The sequence below is a fragment of the Geotrypetes seraphini genome, chromosome 7 (genome assembly GCF_902459505.1).
Source record: "Geotrypetes seraphini chromosome 7, aGeoSer1.1, whole genome shotgun sequence".
NCBI lineage: Eukaryota > Metazoa > Chordata > Amphibia > Gymnophiona > Dermophiidae > Geotrypetes > Geotrypetes seraphini.
Window position 1 is genome coordinate 75,964,240 of NC_047090.1, and position 5,738 is coordinate 75,969,977.

Genomic DNA, 5,738 nt, shown 5'->3' on the forward strand with positions numbered 1-5,738 from the left:
CTTGTATCTGAGCTAGCAGGTTGTTTGCAGAAAACTGTCAATCATGTTTTCACTCCTCCTCCTTTCCAGGGAGCTGCTCCTGCTCCCTAAGTTTGTTTTCTGCAAGCAAGTTGTTCAAAAGTATTTTTGATCTGCTCTGCAGTTTTTTATTATTTACAGGTATTTTTTGTCAGTATTCTTTGGAGGCTCAGTGCCCGGGAGAAGACACAGACTCACATAGCGGACGTTTGCTGCTAACAGGATCAGCCTTTGGGGAACACTTAGCTAGCCAGCCTGCTTTTATATTTTGAGCTCAGGGGCTTCCCCCTGCATAGCTGTTCGCATCCCTGATTAAATCAGGAGCTTAAGTGCAGGCTGTTTGGCTTCTTCCCAGTTCGGCTGGGACTAACGGTGAGCCACCTACATGGTACTACCCCTTTTTGCGGCAAATTTTTCCAGGGGTTGATTTCAGTCCGACCGGCAGAAGATCAGATTCATCCAGTGAATCTGTTAATTAGATTTCTTCTCCCTTGATTTCAGGCAGGCACCACATGTCACAGTGAGTAAGGCTATTGAAACCTGTGGAAAAAATCAGGGGGAAGGGGTGTCCCTAAAAGTTGAATTTGAGGATTTCTGACCCCATGGCCCATTTTCCTGTGATTTCTTTCCTTCAGAGAGGTTTCCATGGGCTGTTTTTGGCACAATTTTTCTGGCGGCAGTCATCTTGGATTTTAAACAATCTTTTTTTTCCTTTGCTTCCATCTGCCTCAAAACTCCTTGATTTTACTCAAAATTGACTGGGATGGACTTCTTAGCCCTTTTTACTCATATATCATACCAAGTTTGCACTGGATGGCCAGCCAAGGAGCTTTCATGTCCCGCGTGTGATGGAGTATGCGGGGAAGGAACTGGAGCCTTGGGCTCAGCCTCCCAAGTCCTCCAGGGTTTGGGATCTACAGGCACGTCCCCAGAGGGAGAGACCCTTCCCAGGACCCTCCAAAACTGTATTGGCCAAGCACAGTCGCATGGGGGCCGCAGAGCCCAGGGGTCTTTGCCGGGCTCAGTGAGACCCCCCAGTACAAGCTTCACCCTGGAGTTTTTGAGCCTTGTGTGGAATGTTTGAACTGCCCAGGGTCCTCAGTGGCTATTGGCAGCGCACCAATGGAGGTGGCGCAGGGGTTCTTTCCTCATGCGCTCTGACTAGACGAGGATGCAGACTTGGACCAGGATGAAGTCTCCCTGGCAGAGTCTGCATCAGTGCAGGAGGACAGAGGAGGGCGACGAAAATGATAGCAGGTTTGAGCCAGAAGACGTATGAGGAGAGACTGGAAGCCCTATGTATACCCTAGAAGAAAGGAGGGACAGGGGAGATATGATTCAGACATTCAAATAGTTGAAAGGTATTAATGTAGAACAAAATCGTTTCCAGAGAAAGGAAAATGGTAAAACCAGAGGACATAATTTGAGTTTGAGAGATGGTAGATACAAGAGCAATGTTAGGAAATTCTACTTTACGGAAAGGGTGGTGGATGCCTTCCCGTGGAATGCGCTCCCAAGTGGAATGCGCTCCCAAGAGAGGTGGTGGAGAGGAAAACAGTGACAGGATCAAAGAAGCATAGGATCTAGAATCAGAAAATAGTAGTAAATATTGAAGAACTAAGGCCAGTACTGGGCGGACCTGCACAGTATGTGTCTGTATATGGCCTTTTGGTTGAGGATGGGCGGGGGAGGGCTTCAATGGCTGGGATGGGCTGGAGTGAGCTTTGACAGAGACTTCAGTAGTTGGAGCCCAAGCACAGTAAGGGGTAGAGCTTTGGATTCTTGCCCAAAAATAGCTGTTCAGGGCCTCTGCGTTCAAACATTATTTCCACCTTGCTGCAAGAGTTAAAGCCGGAAGTCCCACCAGCGTCCTGTTCTCAGTGCTCCGTTATGAGCAGTTCTGTGGCTTCAACCACACTTTTTTCCTCGTATCCGGATACAACTAAGCTGGTCACAGACCAATGGGAGTCCACCCGATGGACACCTTCGAATGGCTAAAACTATGGCCAAGCTGTTTCTGTTGGTGCCAGATTTCCATTAGCTGTTTGTTCAGCTGAAAGTTAATTTGCTGGTGGTACAGGTTACTAAATGAACCTCCCTGCCTATTGAAGGAGGAGTAATGTTAAAGGATCCTCGGGACCGCAAAGTGGACTTGCTCCTCACATGTCAGTTTGAAGTTTTGTTCCTAGGGATTAAGGTGGCAGATGCGTCTTTGCGGCACATGCTATTCACACTTGCCTGTCTCAAGTCTCAGACCTGACAGATGGGGAAGATCTCCAAATGCTCCTAACTAGGGTGAATTATACTGCAGATGCTGTGTATGATCTTATAAGAGTTATGAGCACGTTCTTGGCATATGCTATCTCTGCTCGACAGATATTCTAGATCAGATAGTGGGCAGGAGATGCTACCTTTAAAGCTATGCTTAAGTAGGCTTCCCTTTCAGGGGCAGATTCTCTTTGGTAATGGCCTAGTTGACCTGATGGCTAGTTTGACGGACCATTCCACCAAGTCCTTACCAGATAGCATATCCCAGACCACCTGGAGTTCAGGTTGGGGTAATTTTCAAGGCTCCCAAAGATTTTGTATGTATTTGGCCAGACAATGCACAGACCCTTTTGGGGATCATATCAAGAGATTCAACGGGTACAGGAGACAACAAGCCTTGGGTTCTCGCCCCTCACCAGCCACTAAGAAAGATCAATGACGTGAGGCCAGGGACTGAGTTCCCCCAGATGGGGGCAGACTGTCGACGTTTTGTCGGTCTGGTCTCAGATTGGTGCAGACCATTGGATTCTAGACTCTATCTGGGAGGGAAACAAAATTGAGTTCAGGCTAAGGTAAAAAGGCTGCTGACTCTTCAAGCCATACAGCCAGTCCCTGATGTGGACTAGGGCTCGGGCAGATACTGCATATACTTCATCGTGCCAAAGAAAGGCTCAGATGACTGCAAACTGATTCTAGACCTCAAGTTGGTCAATGCAGCTTAGAAGGTACCGCACATCTGCATGGAGACTATTCATTTGGCTATAGCGGCAGTAGTGCCAGGGGAATTTCTTGCCTCCCTTGGCCTATTGTCACATTCCCATTTCCCCAGCCCACAGGAGGTACTTATGATTTCATGTACTGGAGCAGAATTTCCCGTTCTTCACGCTGCCCTTCAGCCTGGCCTCGACACCTCACACCTTTACCAAGAAGGTAGTGGTAACAGTGCACCTCCACAAAATTGGGATTCAAGTGCACCCATATTTGGACGATTGGCTTATCAGAGCTCCATCCAAAGAGGAAGGCGAATTGGTGTTTTTGAGAGTGGTGCAACTTTTCCAGGACTTGGGCTTGATTAGTCAATCTCAAGAAGAGTCGGCTGGAACCGACAGCATCTGGAGTACCTGGGACTCTTGTTCGACATGGCCTTGGGCCAAGTGTTTCTTTCAGAGCCATGCATACTGAAGCTCCAGAAGCAGATTTCAGAGCTCCTCCAGAGATCGGCTCCCACGTTGTGGCATTATCTGCAGGTCCTGGGATTGATGGCAATGACCATAGAGGTGGTTCCTTGGGCCAGAATGCACATGAGACCTCTCAAAGACTCTCTCCTCTCATGTTGATCCCTTCAGTTGGACTTGCTACAACAGCCACTCCCCTGACTATCTACATCAAAGAGCAGCCTGCGGTGGTGGCTATGGTCAGCTGCCCTTTCCAGGGGCATGTCTCTTTGCGTCTCCTCCTAGGAAATACTAACAACCAGTGCCAGCCTTTCAGGTTGTGTTGGTCACTTCAACAGACACCCAGTCCAGGGGTGTTGGACTCTGGCTCAGTAGAAGTGATCCATAAATCGTCTGGAACTCAGAGCCATTTGTCTAGTGCTTCAGGCCCTAGAGAAGTCTCTGGAAGGCAAGGCAGTCAGAGTCTTCTTGGACAATGTGACAGTGGTAGCATATGTGAACAGGCAAGGAGCCACCAGAAGTTCTCCATTGCTCCTAGAAACTCAACTCTTCTTCCGGTGGGCAGAAGCTCACTTGCATGTTCTCTCAGCCGTGCATGTAGCAGGAGTGGAAAATGTGCAGGCTGATTTTCTCAGCAAACTCTTAACTCGGAGGAATGGTCACTGTCTCCACGGGTATTCAACGCCATAGTTTGACAGTGGGGGCCTCCACAGATGGATCTGATGGCCTTGGTGGTGAGCTCAAAGACACCTTGTTTTTACAGCGGAAAATGCAAGCTCATAAGAGGGGTTGAACGCGTTAGTTCAACTGTGGCCAGAAAACAAGCTCACGTACATGTTTCCCCCGTGGCCCATGTTGAGTCAATCCATCCTGGCATGGTAGTCCTAGTGGCGCCTGATTGCTCTTTCAGACCATGGTATGCGGACCTAGTCCATCTCCAAAAGGACAATGGCCTCAGATTACCAGTCCAAGTGGATCTTCTTACTCAGGGACCAGTTCTTATCAAGAATCCAGAACACTGTGGGCTTATGGCATGGCTCTGGAGTAGGTGGCCCTGACAATCAAGTGTTGTTTGGATGTGGTCGTTACCACGTTGCTCGGAACTAAGAAGCTGTCCATGATAGCAGTCTATGCTAAGGCCTGAAAGTCCTTTCAGCGTAGTTGTGCGGTGAAGGAGGTAGAGCCCTGGCGATCTCTGATTTTCGATAGTCCTTGACTTTTTGCAAGAGGGACTTCAGAAGGGGCTGTCGGTAGGTTCTCTGAAAGTGCTGATAGCAGGCCTTTCCTGTTTCCAAGCTCATAGGGAAAGAGGCTTCTTGGCCTCTCAACTCAGATGTTGCCCAGTTCATTAAAGGGGCTCTGCAATTGCAGCCTCTGGTGCATTCCCCTTTTTCCTTCCTGGAACCTTAACATGGTTTTGCAAGGTCTCAGCACTGCTCTGTATGAACCCTTATAGGAGACTTCTCTTTTGAATTTTACAGTCAAGACAGGTTTCTGAGTTACAAGGGCTTTCCTGCAGGATCACTGAAGCAGGGCTCTCCTTATGCATGGTTCCATCCTTGCCGAAAGTAGTTTCGTCCTTTTCATATCAATCAGGAACTCTGTTTGCCTTCTTTCCGCCCTATGGAGTCTAAGTAAAAGGATAAAATGTTGCATTTGCTGGATAACAAGCAAGTGCTTCTTTGGTACCTTGAAGTTACCAGTGGATTTTGCCTTTTGGATCAACTTTTTGTTCTGAACAGTCATGCTAAGAAAGGAAGGCTAGTATCTGGACTCTCAATTTCCAGATGGATTAAAATGGTAATTTCCTCCACAAATGTGGGCTGTGGTAAACAGTCACCGATTGCATTGAAGGTGTACTCCACTAGAAGGGTTGCTGCCTCTTGGGCAGATACTAGGGCTGTCTCACTTGAGATTTTGTAGAGTGGCTATATGGTCTACCATTCATACCTTTACTAGGTTCTATAGGATGGATGTAGCAGCCAGGAAAAATGCTGCTTTCAGGTCCTCTGTTTTGAAGTAGAGAATTACACGGGGGAAAAATTTGTCCCTGTCTTGTCCCCACCCCCACATACCATTTGATCCCATCTGCACAATCCTCAAATAGTTTTATGCTGAACTTATTTTATTAAAGAATAAAAAGAAACAATATTCTGTACAATTGTCATTTTATAAATCAGAGTTCTGGCTGCCAAACTAGAGGAAGACATCTTCAGCTGACATCTTCAGTGTTTATAAACGTTTATCAACACAGCTACAAAACTACTTTATCCTAAA